At 48.2% G+C, this 16,651-nt stretch overlaps 1 pseudogene; it reads left to right on the forward strand.

Annotated features, from left to right (window-relative positions):
• The first annotated feature begins 13,612 nt into the window (after positions 1–13,612).
• On the forward strand, positions 13,613–14,022 carry LOC130040785 (histone H3.1-like; annotated as a pseudogene).
• The last annotated feature ends 2,629 nt before the right edge of the window (positions 14,023–16,651 follow it).

Below are 16,651 nucleotides of genomic sequence, written 5' to 3' on the forward strand. Positions count from 1 at the left end.
TTTTGGGGTCTGGCCAAAGGCACAGCAGCAATTTTGGGGTATCTGGAAGTCCGAAGGCGCCATCAAGCTGCTGATGCACTCACCTTACAGGTACAGATTGACCTGCTGGCGGCACCATACCTCTGACTTACAATCTTAAATCTTTCTTTCTTTCTTTCTTTCTTTCTTTCTTTCTTTCTTTCTTTCTTTCTTTCTTTCTTTGTTTCTTATCTTTCTTTCTTTCCCCTCTTTCTTTCTTTCTTTCTTTCTTTCTTTCTTTCTTTCTTTTTCCTCTTTCTTTCTTTCTTTCTTTCTTTTCTCTTTCTTTCTTTTTTTGAGGTGTTCAGAGCTTACACCTGGCTCTGTGCTCAGAGGTTACTCATAGTGGTGCTTGGGGACCCATATGTAGGGACAGGGATTGAAACAGGGCTGAATGTATGCAAGATAAGTGCCTTACCTCCTGTCTATCACCTTGTCCTCAAACGTCTGACAATCTTTAAAAGAGCTACAGTGGGACGACTCTTCCTATGTCAAGTCTACATGTAACTGTCATGTTCAGTTAGTTTAGTCTACATTCATGGAAGGTAGGAAGTAGGGAATAAGGGTGAGGATGAAAAGGACAAGAACAGTAGACTACCATCTTGTGTCTCGCAAGAAAATATATTGCACTGCCACAGGATGTCTGTTAGAATTTGGTCTTGCAAGCACTAGTAGAATTATATAAGAAAAAACCTCCAACCCCATCAAAAAATGGGGAGAAGAAATGAACAGAAGTTTCCTCAAAAGAGAAATACAAGTGGTCAAAAGGCACATGAAAAAATGTTCTATATCCTTAAACATCAGGGAGATGCAAATCAAAACAACACTGAGATATCATCTCACACCACAGATACTGGCACTCATTCAAAAGAACAAAAGCAACCAGTTCTGGCGTGGATGTGGGGGATAAGGGGCACGCTTTCACTGTTGATGGGAATGCTGACTGGTCCAGCCTTTCTGGAAAACAATATGGACAGTCCTTCAAAAACTAGAAACATATGACCCCGTAATACCACTTCTGGGAATATATCCCGAGGATCCAAAAAAGGACAGTAGAAATGACATCTGTACCTATATGTTCATTGCAGCACTGTTCATAATAGCCAAAATCTGGAAACAACCCAAGTGCCCTAGAACAGACAACTGGTTAAAGAAACTTTGGTACATGTACACAATGGAATACTATGCAGCTATTAGGAGAGATGAAGTCATGAGATTTGCTTATGAGTGGATAGACATGGGGAGTATCATGCTATGTGAAATCAGTCAGAAAGAGAGGGAAGATATAGAAGGACTGCACTCATTTGTGGAGTATAAAATAGCATAACATGAGACCGACACCCAAGGACAGTAGATATAAGAGTCAGGAAGATTGCTCCGTAGTTGGAAGCCTGACTCATAGTGGGTGGGGAGAGGAAATAGAGAAGGGATCACTAAGAAAATGATGGTTGGAGGAACCTGTTGGGATGGGCGCCAAAAGTAGATAAAGGACCAAAAATGATAACCTCTCAGTATCTACATTGCAAATCATAATTCTCAAAAGTAGAGAGAGAGTATGGGGAATATTGTCTGCCACGGAGGCAGTGGGAGGGTGGGAAATGTGGGGGTATACTGGGGATATTGGTGGTGGGGAATGTGCACTGGTGGAGGGATGGGTGTTTGGTCATTGTGTGATTGTAACTCAAACATGAAAGCTTGTAAATGTATCTCATGGTGAATCAATAAAATTAAAAAAAAAGAATTTGGTCTTGCAGAGAGGATTAGATAGCATCTTCTCATAGTTTCATACAAAACAGTCAACCCAGAAGAACGTTTTAGACATAAATACTGTCACTGTCACTGTCACTGTCCTCCTGTTGTTCATGGATTTTTCTTGAGCAGGCACCAGTAACATCTCCATTGTGAGACTTGCTGTTACTGTTTTTGACTTATCAAATACGCCACAGGGAGCTTACCAGACTTTGCCATGCGGGTGGAATACTCTCAGTAGCTTGCCAGGCTCTCCGAGAGAGGCGGAAGAATCGAACCCAGGTCCGCCATGTGCAAGGCAAACGCCCTACCTGCTATTCTATCATTCCAGCCCTTTCAAATACTATATAAACAATAAAAATAGTTCTGTAATAATAAATATGAGTAAACATTTAATGAAATGTTTTAATATGCTTTAATAATTATTATAGATTATGAGGTAATAATCTATAATAATTATTATAGATTATGAGATTATGAGGTTCCTAACATTCTCCCTTCCGAAATCCGACACGCCATTTTGTCGGTAAAGAAATAAACAGCACCCGGCCCAGACAAGGTCAGACCTGAACACCTGAAGAACCTGCCGTCAGTACTCATCAATACACTGGCTCGGCTCTTCACTTGCTACCTGTCTGAATGCAAGCTTCCGTCCCAATGGAAAACCAGCAGGATCGTACTACTGTTCAAGAAGGGAGACATCCATGACATTGGCAACTATCGCCCGATCTGCCTATTGTCTGTCATCTACAAGTTGTTCACTCGAGTCATCCTAAATAGGATTGGCAGAACACTAGATGAAGGACAACCATGTGAGCAAGCCGGGTTCCGCAAAGGATTCAGCACCATCGACCATATTCACACGATAACCAAGCTCATTGAGGTTTCTCGGGAGTTCAAGATGCCGCTCTGTTTAACGTTCATTGATTTAAAGAAGGCCTTTGATTCTGTTGAGACGGAAGTGGTCATTGAAGCTCTAGCCAATCAGGGCATTCAAGCCCAATACATCAGGATCCTCTGTGAGCTGTATTGCGGATTCACTACCAGGATCTCACCATTCTACAAAGAAGTGATCGTTGATGTCAAGAGAGGGGTGCGGCAGGGTGATACCATTTCACCGAAACTCTTCAGTGCCACCCTCGAGAACATCATGAGACGACTGGAATGGGAAGGAATGGGAGTGAAGATAGATGGTCGGCAACTACACCACCTCCGCTTTGCTGATGACATTGTTTTAATAACACCAAACATCAGCCAAGCGGCACAAATGCTGGCCGATTTTGACCGTTAGTGTGGAAAGGTAAGACTACAGCTGAATCTTACGAAGACAATGTTTATGAGAAACAGCCTCGTTCCTGACGCCCCATTCACTCTCAATGGAATGACCATCTCCGAATGCAATAGCTATGTGTACCTAGGTCGAGAAGTCAACATGACAAATGACCTGGCACCCGAGCTGTGCAGGAGGAAGAGAGCGGCTTGGAACGCCTTCAAGAACGTCGAAGAAATAGCTAAGAGGACGAAGAACCTCCGGCTCCGGGCACATCTCTTTGATTCCACTGTTCTTCCTGCATTAACATATGCCTCAGAGATCTGGGCCCTACGCAAACAAGATGAGAACGCCATTCAGGTCTCCCAAAGAAGAATAGAAAGAGCTATGCTTGGAATATCACGTTTCACTCAAATGAGAGAAAGAATCCGGAGTTCTGACATCCGTCGACGATCAAGAATCAGGGACGCTGTCTCATTTGCCAAGGTATCGAAAATCAGATGGGCTGGTCACGTAATGAGATTTAAAGACGACCGCTGGACTAGAGCTCTTACCGACTGAATTCCACGGGATGTCAAAAGACTGCGTGGCCGCCCACCTACCAGATGGTCAGACTTCTTCGTCAAGATCATGAACGATCGGTTTGAGGCTCTTCATGTTCCCGGAGCGTACAGATGCCATTGGGCTACACTAGCACGCGACAGGGACAAATGGAGAGGTTACTGGCGCCCGCTCGAGCAAATTGACGACTAACGGGAAGTTAAGTGATTAAGTGATAAGTGATGAGGTATAACTGATTCATTGATAATATTAATAGTTAATAACTCTTGATCATTTGACACTTGACATAGTGCTACTCATCGATTTGCTCCAGCGGGTGCCAGTAACGTCTCCATTCAACACTGTTGCGTGCTAGTGTAGCCCAATGGCGTCCACTTGCTCCAGGAACATGAAGAGCCTCAAATCGTTCATTCAGGTTCTTGACAAAGAAGTCTGACCATTTTGTAGGTGGGTGGCCACGTGATCTTTTGACGTCCCATGGAATACAGTCAGTTAACAGCTTTAGTCCAGCGGTTCTCTCCAAATCGCATTACATGTTCAGCCCATCTGATTTTCTACAGCTTGGCAAATGAGACAGCGTCCCTGATTCTCGATTGTCCATGGAGGTCGGAACTTCAAATTCCTTCTCTCACTTGAGTGAAACATGATACTACCAGCATAACTCTTCAATTCCTCTTTGGGAGACCCGAATAGCGTTCTCATCCTGTTTTTGTAGGGCCCAGGTCTCCGACGCGAAGTGGAGGTGGTGTAGTTGCCGACCGTCTATCTTCACTCCCATTCCTTCCCATTTCAGTCATCACATGACATTCTCGAGGGTGGCACTGAAGAATTTTGGTGAAATGGTATCACCCTGCCGAACCCCTCTCTTTACATCAAAGATCACTTCCATGTAGAATGGTGAGATTATGGTAGTGAATCCATAATACAGCTCATGGAGGATCCTGATGTATTGAGTTTGATTGCTCTGTTTGGCTAGGGTTTCGATGACTGCTTCAGTCTCAACAGAATCAAAGGCCTTCTTTAAATCAATGAATGTTAGACACAGCGGCATCTTGAACTCCCGACAAACCTCGATGAGCTTGGTTACCATGTGGATATGGTCGATCATGCTGAATCCTTTTTGGAACCCGGCATGTTCGCATGGTGGTTGTCCTTCATGTAGTATTCTGCCAATCCTATTCCGGATGACTTGAGTGAACAGCTTGTAGACAGCAGACAACAGGCAGATTGGGTGATAGTTACCAACGTCGTGGATGTCTCCCTTCTTGTACAGTAGAACAGTCCTGCTGGTTTTCCACTGGGACGGAAACTTGCATTCAGACAGGTAGCATGTGAAGAGCCGAGCCAGTGTATTGATGAGTATTGATGGCAGATTCCTCAGGTGTTCGGGTCTGACCTTGTCTGGGCCAGGTGCTGTTGGCTTCTTTACCGACAAAATCGCGTGTCAGATTTCAGAAGAGAGAATGTTGGGAATGACATATCCATCCTGCGGAATTTGGTATGTGGGCACGTGGATGTGGCTATCAAAGAGATCCAAGTAGAAGTCATGGATAATCTTTTCCATTTCCCTTCTGGAAGATGTGATAGATTCATCAGGACGTTGGGGGGAGTTACCTTGGTCTTGTAGTTGGCAAAGGACAGGCGGGCGTTGCGAATGCTTTTCCGGCTTCTGCCGCATCCGCAAGCACTGTTGCTCTTCTCTCTTTAATGTCTTCCTTTGTTGCTTCTCTGCACTGCTTTGCAAGCTCAGACATTAGCTTGTGGTTGCCTGAGGCTCGTGCCCAGCCACGTTGGTGAATGAGCTCGAGAGTTTTTGAAGAAAGGCATCTTGCTTTTTTCTTTTTTATACTGAGAAATTTATTATCTTGGGATGCTAGGCCTGTGCTTTCCAAAGTCATTAATTTTTTTTTAACTTTTTAAAAAAATTTTTATTGAATCACCGTGAGATAGTTACAAGCTTTCATGTTTGGGTTACAATCACACAATGATCAAACACCCATCCCTCCACCAGTGCACATTCCCCACCACCAATATCCCCGGTATACCCCCCCTTTCTCACCCTCCCCTGCCTCTATGGCAGACATGATTCCCCATAATCTCTCTCTACTTTTGGGCATTGTGGTTTGCAATGCAGACATTGAGTGGTTATCATGTTTGGTCCTTTATCTACTTTCTGCACACATCTCTCATCTCGACTGATTCTTCCAGCCATCTTTTTCTTAGTGACCCCTTCTTTATTCCAACTGCCTTCTCCCCTTTGCTAATGAGGCAGGCTTCCAGCTATGGAGCAATCTATCTGTCTCATGTATCTACTATGCTTAGGTGTCAAGGACAGGCATCTTTTTTGTGGCTTTCTCTCCCTTGGTGGACTGGAGCGATAGCACAGCGGTAGGGCATTTGCCTTGCATGCAGCCAACATGGCCGACCCGAGTTCGATTCCTCCAACCCTCTCGGAGAGCCCGGCAAACTACCGAGAGTATCTCGCCCGCACGGCAGAGCCTGGCAAGCTACCCGTGACGTATTTGATATGCCAAACACAGTAACAACAAGTCTCATGATGGAGATGTTACTGGGCCCGCTTGAGCAAATTGGTGAATAACAGGAGGACCGTGATCTCTCCCATGACCATGATCTCTCCCTCGGTGTTCCTTGAACAATCATGGAGGTGCTGAACCAGTCAATCGTATTCTTCGTGAATGTCGTCAATTACGGCATCTTCCCATGTTGCTGCAATAATGCCAAAGAACTCCCAGTTGGTGGTCGTTCTGAGAGTTCTCTTCTTAACCTTTGCAGCCCTTTCTTCCCACTCCATGAAGTAGAATTTTACATGAAGGAGATGGTGGTCTGATCCCATTTGGAATTTTGGGACAATAGCGACATCGGTCAGGCAAAATCATCAATTGAATATGATGTGGTCAATTCAATTGTGGAACTGTCCAGTGGGATACTCCCATGTCCAATGTTTAGATTCGGCCTTCTGGAACTGTGAGTTACCATGGATGGTCTTGGTCGACATGATGAACTCAGACAGTCTGTCACCCTGTTCATTCCATTCTAGGCATGGGTTCCGATGAAGAGTTCTTTAGCTGATCTTCTCGGTCCTTTATTGGCATTATAATCACTGACAATGATCTTGTAGAAGGTGTGGTCTTCTTTATAGATCTTCTCCAGCACCATGTAGAACTTCTCAATTTCTTCTTCATTGTAATTGAATGTTGGTGCATAGATAACAAAGATAGAAACTGTCAGCAGTGAGCCACATCTATTCAAGTGTAATCATCCGATTTGGGTTGTTAGGCATTCGAATGAATCAATGCTTGTAGCCAAGTTCATGTTGACAAGGACACCGACACCACGGACACCTCTTTTGTCGTATGTTCCGAGGAACAGTGTTGAAAATGGCGTGATGTGATCGATGCCTTCTCATCTCAGTCACACCATGTTTCAGGCCATTTTCTGGACCACTCGGGCTGAGCCTCATGCATGAGTGAAGCCCCACAGAACCAGGTAAAGTGGAACTCTGTGACCTTGGACTCCAGACTCAAAGGGACCCAGAAACAAAGATCCTCTGCCTGCTCCCACCAATCTACAGCGACCCAGGGATCACACCCAGAAGACCCACCCTGCCGATACCAGATAAATACCTCATCAGCCGACCTCCACTACCTCCACTACCCACCTGCTTCCATGCTCCAGGCTGTTTTCTAGACTGTGAGGCTGCCAGATGTCTCTGGAACAGGAGTCTGCTGAGAAGAGGCATCCGGGGATAAGCCCTGAGCACTCTGCCCCTTCAAAAATCAAACAAACCAGGCCAGAGTGCTAGTACAGAGGATAGAGCATTTTCTTTGCACCCGCCAACTTGGGTTTGATCCCAGGCTTCCTGTATGACCCTCCAAGCACCACCAGGAATAATTCCTGAGTACAGAGCCAGGAGTGATATCTGAGCATCGCCAAGTGTCAACGGAAAGAAAAAAAAAAATCAAGCAAACTAAGAAGCAGAGACCAGAAGGACTGAATATATATATTTGGTGGCTTCGCTCCTCCCATCCTCTCCCTACTCCCTATCAAACAAACCAAGACGCAGGGCCCGGAGCCCAGAGAGAGGGAAATTTTCTGTCTTTTTTCTTTTCTTCTCAGCTGGTTCCTCTCCTGCCCCGCATCTGGCCTCAGCATAGCAGCAGTGTCTGTCCATCGCGGAGGACACAGGTCCAGGATCTGTGGGTTTTGAACTGCTACAGCAGCCCAGGAGTCACTGTGGTCCTGAACAGTGTCCACCTTACTCCGTCCTCAAGCCTGCTGAGCTATGCTTTCTGGTGCGGGGGCGACACGTAGGTCAGACGGATGCTCAGTTGAATGACCAGAGGCAGTCAGCAGTGCATCACCTCCAGGGCCCCTCTCACTGTTTGAGCTGTGTTCTCAATTATATCATGTTTGATATCGGGAGTAAAGTGTCGAATATAAACCAAACGTTAACTATTAACCCAGGTCTTTACTTACTAATAAAGTTTTGCTGACCCAATTCCCTCTGTCACTGCTTTGGTTCATGACCTGTTTGGCTGACGCCCCTGCACTTTAAGGGATCACAGACAGTGAACAGTCATGATGGCTTAGTGGCCACGTAGAGGTCCCAGAGGACTCCCAACACCTCCCTTTTATTATTGTTGTTATTTTGCAGCAAAGAGACCAGGCCTAATCTATACCTCAGCAGTGCCCCACGTAGCATGCCTGCCTGCCCTGCCTGGGCTACCCCGCCCTATCCCCTCTCCCTCAGGGGAGAGGATGCGTGGTAAATCAACCCTGCTAGAATACACTTGTTCTGAAATACTACAGAGGGAAAAGTTGTGGAAACTTAATTTTCTGTTTTCTTTTCTCCTTTATGCTAAGTAATTACAGCAATCGGTTAAATTTACTTCTAATAAATGTTATCGGTCAATTTACACAAGTACAGTAAGAAAAATAAAGGTTCCCTTTGAGTGACTTCTCTGAACTTGGCAGTGAAAGGTCTGAACATGGCAACTCTGCTGAGAGATGTGTCGTCACACTCCCCAAACTGTAGGCCTCAGGCCAGTTTGTTTCTGCTTTCCCTAGCCCCTTGGACTGCTTCAGCTTGAGCTCCGAGACATGGTGGTTGTTCTCAGGCCAGCCAGGAGAGGTAGGCTACTGGCCACTGCCCAGGCCCAAGTGTCCGGGTTGTCACCTCTGAACTCAACACTTTTTCCCAGGAGGCTTGGTACCCATCAAAAGCTGGAGCAATGCATCTATGCTCTTTTTTGCCGTTCTCTTGGGATTCTGCTGCCAGGATGAAATCATCCACATACTACGATCACGATCACGACCATCCTGTTGTTTGTCGATTGCCTCGAGCAGGCCCCAGTAACGTCTCCTTTGTCCCAGCCCTGAGATCTTTTAAAAACTGCCATATTCAAGGCTCTTTCAGGGTTAGGAGAATGAGACCCATCAATGTTACTGGTATTTGGCATATTGGGTACCCCACGGGGAGTTTGCCAGACTCTGCCGTGTGAGCAGCTTACATTCGGTAGCCTGCCAATTTGTCCAAAGTAAGAATGAGATAATAAGATGGTTCTGGGAGCTGGGTTTTATAGTCTCTGGGTCTTGGCCGTTGATGGGATTACACAGCTCCAGGGGGCCACTTGGTGGATGTGACCACTGCCTACTGGAATATGGAGGATCTGGGTGGAGAATACTCATCCCCGATCCGAGCAGGCTTGGAGACCTCAGCCCCGGGACCCACATGCCTTTGTTCTTCTGCGGGTACCTTCATGCGATACTTCATCCACATACTAATGATGGTACATTTCAGGACTTCCCCAGAGAATTTTCTAAGTGGGCAACCAAGGCCTCTCCAAACAAAGTAGGGGCGTTCTTAACCCTTGGGACAACAGGGACCAGATGAACTGAGCCTTCCTGCCGTCTCTGTATCCTCCCACTCAAAGCAAGCAGGAATCGGCCTACTGACACAAAATGTAAGCAGAAACATACAGCTTTGAGGCCCAGGCAGGGGGATGCCGACCCAAGAGAGAGTGTCAGGATTGGACACCACAGGCAAACAGATCAGCAGTCCCCACCTCCCGGCTTCTTCTTAATGGGAGCAACAAGGATCTCAAGGTAAGCTGCAACCCACCACGATTCCAGCCTCCAGAACTTCTCTATGTCCTTCCTTATTCCTAGCAGAGACCTGTGAGCTATCGGGCACAGTTGCTGTCTCACAGGGCTAGTCCCTGGCCTGAATTAAGCCACCAGAGGAGCCGGGGCGCAGGGGGTCTCCCTCCACCCAGGCTTCCAGGAATTTGATCTGAGCTCGCTTTCACCCTCAGCACTGTAATCTGGAGGGAGATTTATTTGAGTCCTACCTTTCTTAGGATATCTTGTCCCAATAGCCATGCTGGTCAGGGTCATAGAGAAACTTGATTTTTGTTTGGCATCCCCACTTCTGCTGGAGATCATGGATTCTTAGGGGCTTAGCAAAAACATGAGGGGCTGCAAACAGGCTGTGCCTCCTATCTCCGATCTCTTCTTCCCTGGCTGGTGCAGTTACAGTGCCACCCTGCCTTTAGTCGGGCAGCCAGGACTCCCTGCCAGACTGCCCTCATGAATCTGCTGTCAGCGGTCCCCACCAGCAGCCACTCAGGTTCACAGAGGGTTCAGAACTTGACTGGTGTCACCTTGGCCCCATACTTCTCACTGAAATCTTTCTGAAAGTTTAACATGACATCCAGGCCGGTGGGCTTGCAGGAGGCCCCACCAACTATTTTTAAATCCATCTCCAGTGTCAGTATCAGAGACGAATAAGGTCACACGTTGCTTCCCTAGCCAGTGGTGCATCCAAGGGGGCAGCATTATGGCTTCTCAGTCAATACTACCATAGGCATATGGTGCCACAGAGCACCCAGTTAGAATCCATAGTATTCAGGGGCTTTAAGAGTGTCCAGTTGAGGAATCCAAATTGGATTCTGAATTATAGGCAAGTCAGGCCACACACCCCACCACCACCACTCTCCCACTCCCTCATGTGTACGTGTCTACACACACACATACACACACACACACACACACACACACACACACACACACAAACTTTCCTTCCTGATCTCACAGGAAACTCTTAAGGGTCGACAACAACATAGATCCTATAACAGAGAATCTTCTTCCTTCTGAATCTTAAAAATAAGATGTATGAGACCCTGAGAGGGCTGATCAGACCCTACTTCCATCCTCCCAGGCCTGGGGGAACCTTACCTTATCCAGAAGACCAGGCTGTAGGTTTATCCATCTGTATCTCTACACTATTCTGAGCTAGAACAACAGGATGGGGCAGTGAGAGCCTTGGAGCGCCACTGGGTTCAACTCCCAGCCACAAAAATCCATTTTTTTTTCTTAAATCAACAAGGAATCAAGCACCCAAATGTATTGAAATTTTCTGTCAGGTTTGGGAGCTGAGCCTGTTAGAGCTCAGGGGCTTATGCCATTAGAAGCAAGTTCTAAGAGCTGCTAGGTGCAGCCCTCCACACCCCACGCCCCCAATTTAAAAAAAAAAAAGAAGCATGATCAGAATTTCTTTTCTTTTGTGTGTGTGTGGGGGGAGGGGGTTGATAACTTTCAGGTGAGTCCTCCCTCCTTCCACATCACCAAAACCCCCCAAAGCAGAGAAACTTGGGACCAGAGTGATCAGAGGGTTTTTCTTTTTGGATTTGGGGTAGCTTTTTCAGGGTCAGGGGAATGAGACCCATTGTAATTACTGGATTTGGGGGGTCATCCCTGCCATACTCAGAGGCTTACTGAGAAATGAAGTAGGACTTTTGACCTAAATGTGAAAATACGGCAGGATTTAATTCCCATTTAAACAGACAAAGAATTGGGTTACAGTAAATTAGAAGTTTATTGCTATAAAGGTCAGGTTTTGTATGGTTATTTTTCACGTTTTTGTTACCTGTCAACATCGAATGTATTAAATATTAAACGTGTCAAATATTAAATATATAGCACTGGCTCCTGTTCTAACTCTACATCCTTTCGGTTAAAACCCTTTGCCGTTCCCCCCACCCCAATCCCCGTCTCCCCTCTCCTCCCAGGACCCTGGTCTCCCGGATCTTGGGGCCACGCTGCTCCTACGCATGGTAGGGTGGTTTCTGTGCCTGGCGAAAATGGTAGGTGAGTCAGAGTGCTCCCCTCTGAACAAAGGGAACTGTGCCATGCTGTTGGACAGGCATGCAACTTGTGCAATTTGTGGCTGCAAACTTATACAACCCCCCAGCGAGTCACCTTGAAAGTTGCATTGTGATGATTTGGGTGTATCCTAAGGTACTGTGCGATCTTTTTAGACCGCGGCAGTTTTATTTGTCTCTGAACCCACCCTTAGGCACACATTTGCCAGGTTCACGGGAAATGATATTGGTGGAATGGTGCAGAAGGGCCGAAATTCTGGGAGCCGAGTGGAGTCGCCTCGCAAGACCGGCAGAGGGCGCACGCGCACCAGAAGACAGTCGGGCTTTACGGGCCGCGCTAGTTTACACCAGGGATGTCTTCCCAGTGACCAGAAGGCCCCACACTCTAGAAACTGGAATTGAAACTTATACCTCATAGCCATACAGATAATGCAGCGGGGGAGGGCACTTGCCTTGCATGCAGACGACCTGGGTTCAAGCCTTGGCATCCCGCAAGATGAGCCTGGCAGAAGTGATCACTGAGTGCAGCTTGGTGACCCACCAACGAGTGGCCCCCTGAAATATATGGCAATAAACCTGTCCCTCAGCATCAGGGATCTCAGCTGCACAGAACAAATCCTCGTTAACTAACTTTCAGTCCTAAAGAAACCAGAACAGCTCAGAGTAAGATGAGGGGATTTGGAGACTCCACACCTCTCAGGGTCCAGTGTGGAGACTTCTTAGCCAGATCAGTTTCCCAGGAAATTATGACCGTTTCCAGATTGGAATGTTCTTCACACTCACATAATGAGCTCGTTTCTCTTCTCCAATGGCCACATATCTCAGAGAAGGACGGTGAGGTAGGGAACCCGTTCTCTAGAACCTACATCCGAGGTTTTGCCTCTCTGCAGTCGCAGTGTCTGTCGCTGGGACACAGAATCCCCCACTCCAGACTTCAAGGTTTCTGCCAGAAAAAATAGGCTTCTCTCAAAAGTCAGTTTGATTTTAATTTTATTATTATTTTACAGGATGTGTGACTCCAGGCGCCAGGCGTGGAGTTCCGCGTGTGATCCCTGCTGGACATCACCGGCTGCTCTGCAGGATTGAGACAGAATGGCGTTGGCAGGGTGAGGAAAAACCTCGGCAGCTGCCACAGTATCACCACCTTCCCCGGCCGGGTTGAGTCACAACACCATCAAGCGTGGAGCTATGGCAGTGGCTCACGCAGTGGCTTATCCACTGCAGGACACTGTCTGCCAACCACCAAGTGATTTGGGACTCGGCACAGGTGTTCGACCTGGCACAGACCCTATGCTATGGAGTCTTGCTCAGCCAGCTATTCAACAACCTCCAGGCGGCTCCATCCACCTCGAGAAGATCAATCTGAGGCAGCAGATGCCCCAGGCACTGCCCGGAGACGCAGGCAGGTGCGTGCTGTTAGCATGCAAATTGTTACAGCAGGCTGGTCACCAGGAGCTTACATTCGGTAGGCTGGGAACACCTGCAGGGACGATTAGAGATAGCCCCAAAAGCCTCCATCTTCTCCCCCTCCCCCCACAAGCCTGGCAAGCTACCTGTGACGTACTAAATATGCCAACAACTGTCACTGTCACTGTCCTCCCGTTGTTCATCGATTTGCTCGAGCGGGCCCAGTAACGTCTCCACTGGAGACTTTGTTGTTACTGTGTCTGGCATATCGAATACGTCACGGGGAGCTTGCCAGGCTCTGTCGTGCGGGCGAGATGCTCTCGGTAGCTTACCGGGCTCTCCAAGAGGGGCCAACAACAGTAGCAAAAATGGGTCTCATTTCCCTAACCCTCAAGGAGTCTCCAACTGAGTTGGGAAGATAGAGATGGCTCGCACTAAGCAGACAATGCGCAAGTCAACAGGCAGGAAGGCGCCCAGTGAGAAGCTGGCCACCAAGGCAGCCCGCAAGAGCGTGCCAGCCACGGGTGGCGTGAAGAAGCCGCACCGCTACTAGCTCAACACGCTGGCGCTGTGTGAGATCTGCCACTACCAGAAGTCCACTGAGCTGCTTATCCACAAGCTGCCGTTCCAATGGCTGGTGCGCAAGATCGCGCAGGACTTCAAGATCAACCTGTGCTCCCACAGCTCGGGCGTCATGGCACTGCAGGAGGTGTGCGAGGCCTACCTGGTGGGGCTCTTCGAGGACACAGACTTTTGCACCATCCACGCCAAGCACATCACCTATATGCCCAAGGACAGCAGCTGGCGTGCCGCATTCGTGGAGAGAGGGCATAAAGTTTACGATGCTAAAATGTCAGGGCTGGGACAAATGGAGATGCTACTGGCACCAGCTTGAGCAAATTGATGATTAATGGGATGACAGTGCTACAGTGCTATTATTTTATGTCTTATTATTATTTTGTGTGTTTTTTTTGGGGGGGGTCACCCTTGGAGGTGCTGAGGGCTTACTCCTGGCTCTGCATTCAGGGATCTCTACTCGGGAGGTTTAGGGGACCACATGGGGTGCCAGAGATCCAACCCAAACTGAATACTTGCAAGGCAAGTGCCTTACCTGGTCTGGTTCCTAAAAGGTTAGAAACTGGGGCTAGCAGGTAGGACACTTGTCTTGCTTGCAGCCCACCCAGGTTGGATCCCTGACATTCCCTATGATCCCTTGAGCACCAGCAGGGGTAATTCCTGTATGCAGAGCCAGGGGTGATCCCTGAATATTGCTGGGTATGACCCCCACCCACCCAAAGAAAGGTTAGTAGTTGATATTAAATACATATTTGGGGGTGGAATTTTGTGTAATAAATGATAAGGTGTGAGAAAGAAAACATGGTAGATGGTTCTGACCCACAGAGAGAGGGCCCAGGGGCCTGGGGTATTGGTTTCAAGTCTGATGTCTGTTTCTGTGGTCCAGAGAAGCTATCTGACCTCTTTTTTTTTCTGCTTGGAGAAAACTTAACCAACAACCCCAGAGTCAACCCCCCAGAACCCAGTGCTGCAACATTCTGAGTGTTCTCATCCCTCTTCCCTCCTGTTGGAATGGACCCGTAGCCCTCCCTGCGCTGTGCCCCTTTTCACCTCTCCACTGCCTTTCCTGGGTGTCTTTTTTGAGAAAGCATCATTTGTTTGCTGGGGCTCTAGGAACTGGTGGTGGGAAAAAGGAACAAAGGCGCTACGTTCACTCAGAGTGGAAGGCTGGGCTTGGGGCCAGCTGTGGGAAGCGAGAATTCCTGGTTCCCTGAGGTCAGTCCAGTCAATCCTCTGTGAGGGGCAGTTCCCAGACAATCCAACGTGGCTCTGAAAGACACAGGGGGGCAAGAGTAATAGTGCAGCGGGCAGGGTGTGACCAGGGTTCATCTCCACATATGGTCCCCAGAGCTCTGCCAGGAGTGATCCCTGAGTAGAGCCAGGAGCGACCCCACCCCTACAAAAAGGACAAGAGGGGCAGCTTTGGGATCAGGATTTGGGACCCCTAGTTGGGGAGAGGCATGGCTGAAAAGGTGCCCCAGGAGGGCGCAGCCCCTGAGGAAGAAAAGAGCTTCCAGAGAGGCTGGGGCTCTGCAGGCTGGACCTAGGGGTGCTGCAGTAATGGAAGATTCTGTGAAGAGTGACGACTGACCGTGAACTGCAGGTCCCACTGGCCCCGAAGTAGGACAGGTCATTAGATGTTTTCCCCAGCGAAGAGCAGAGAGGGGCATGAGCACTTTTCTGGTTTCTCAAATGTGCAGGTATGAAGCAATGGTATGGAGATTTTGTTCACGATCACGATCACGATCATCCTGTTGTTCGTCGATTGCCTTGAGCTGGCGCCTGTAACGTCTCCTTTGCCCTAGCCCTGAGATTTTAAAAAGTGCCATATTCAAGGCTCTTTCAGGGTTAGGAGAATGAGACCCATCAATGTTACTGGTATTTGGCATATTGGGTACACCACGGGGAGTTTGCCAGACTCTGCCTTGTGGGCAGGTTACATTCGGTATCTGCCAGGTTGTCCAAAGTAAGAATGAGATAATAAGATGGTTCCAGAAGCTGGGTTTTATAGTCTCTGGGTCTTGGCTGTTGATGGAATTACACGGCGCTGGGGGGCAGTTGGTGGGTGTGACCCCTGCCTACTGGAAGATGGAGGATCTGGGTGGAGGATGCTCAGCCCTGATCCAAGCAGGCTTGGAGATCTCAGCCCCGGGACCCGCATGCCTTTGTTCCTCTGCCAGTACCTTCATGCGTGTGGAGAGTGGTCTCAGCATGGTGGTGGCTGGTTCTGGAGGTCTTGCTAAAACTCTGATTCAGGAGCTGGAGAACTAGAACAGAGAATAGGGACTTGCCTTGTATGCAGCCGATCCCAGTTTGATCCCCAACACCATCAGGAGTGATCCCTGAGCGCAGAGCCAGGAGTAAGGCCCGAGCAAGGCTGGATGTGGACCCAATGCCAAAAGAGAAACTCAGCACATCCAGTCCTGTGTCTCTAACAAGTTCCTGTGGCAGCTGCTGGTCTAGACCCACTTTCAGAAGCACACGCGTCTCTTTTAAGGTACAGAAGAGAGGAAGCAAGTGTTGGGGGGGGCTTTAGAACCCAGAACCAGTACTGGGGCAAATTCTTCAGAGAACGGTTTTCAGGCCCAGTTCAAATTCTAGGTAATCTCTAGGTTTGTAGGCAGTTAGAGGATTTCAAGAGAATCATGGGACCTGGAAGGAAAGGGGTCTCCAAGTTAAGATGCTTGGAAGTCTTGAAAATGGTTGGTAGGGGTCAAGAGTGAGAGTACAGGGGCTGGAGCAATAGCACAGCAGATAGGGCATTTGCCGACCCGGGTTCGATTCCCAGCATCCCATATGATCCCCGGAGCACCCCCCCAGTAGTGATTCCTGAGTGCAGAGCCAGGAGTAACCCCTGGGCATCGCCGGGTGTGACCCAAAAAGCAAT

The sequence above is a fragment of the Sorex fumeus genome, unplaced genomic scaffold (genome assembly GCF_029834395.1).
Source record: "Sorex fumeus unplaced genomic scaffold, SorFum_2.1 ptg000095l, whole genome shotgun sequence".
In the NCBI taxonomy this organism is placed as follows: Eukaryota; Metazoa; Chordata; class Mammalia; order Eulipotyphla; family Soricidae; genus Sorex; species Sorex fumeus.